We start from the raw sequence: 1,022 nt of genomic DNA, 5'->3' as shown, positions 1-1,022 counted from the left end.
GTTAGAGGGAATACAAAGAATATACCTCCTCATGTAGTTTCTACCTCTTAAGAGGAAAGATAAGTACACAATGGTAATACAAAGCAACTACCCTAATATAGGCATTAACATACCACGCCAAAAATTTTTTGGTTTTATTAAGAAGGATCATTCCTAGAAAATGGACAAGGGTAACTGTTTTACACAATAAATAGGTGTCTTTCTACATATGTAACCTTGCTCCATTTCTTATCTCTTCTCCCTCTTTATCTCTTCAATTTTTCTTAACTGATGCCAAATGGATGAGCTGGGAACCCAACTGTACTTAGTAAGTACCAGAAAAAAAGCTATGGTTTGCAACCCTAGCTGTATATTAGAATCACCCACAGAACTCAAAAAAAATACTGATGCCCAGAATCCATTCCTAAATAATTCAATTAGAATCTGAGTGAGATTTGAACATAAGAATTTTTATAAAGCTCCTCAGGTTAATTCTAACATACACTCAAGACAGAGAACCATGAGCACAAAGAATGGATATAAGTATGTTACTAGAAGCAATATATAGTCTGAAGACGACAATTAGTTTTCAGCTGAAATCAACATCTTAAGTTATATCATTCCCAACCTACCAAAAATTATGAGAAATCATTTTTATTTTTAATATTTTATACTTAAAAAACTAAAGTAAAACCTCCAGGATTCCTATACCTTCAGCTTTTCAATCTGTTTTGAAATTGATATTATAATGTATAATAATTTCATTTCATGACATTAGAGAGACATCAGGACAAATATATCACTTACATGTGGAATCTAAAATAATGATATAGATGAACTTATTTACAAAACAGAAATAGACATAGAAAACAAGCTTATGGTCACCAAAGGGGAAAGGGAGTAGGGAGGAATAAATCTGGAATTAACAGACACACACTACTATATGTAAAATGAATAAACAATGAGGACCTACTGTATAGCACAGGGAACTATACTCTATTCTTATAATATCCTATAATGTCAAAGAATTTGAAAAAGAATAT

Source organism: Bubalus bubalis, chromosome 11 (genome assembly GCF_019923935.1).
Source record: "Bubalus bubalis isolate 160015118507 breed Murrah chromosome 11, NDDB_SH_1, whole genome shotgun sequence".
In the NCBI taxonomy this organism is placed as follows: domain Eukaryota; kingdom Metazoa; phylum Chordata; class Mammalia; order Artiodactyla; family Bovidae; genus Bubalus; species Bubalus bubalis.
This window is presented reverse-complemented; position numbering follows the sequence as displayed.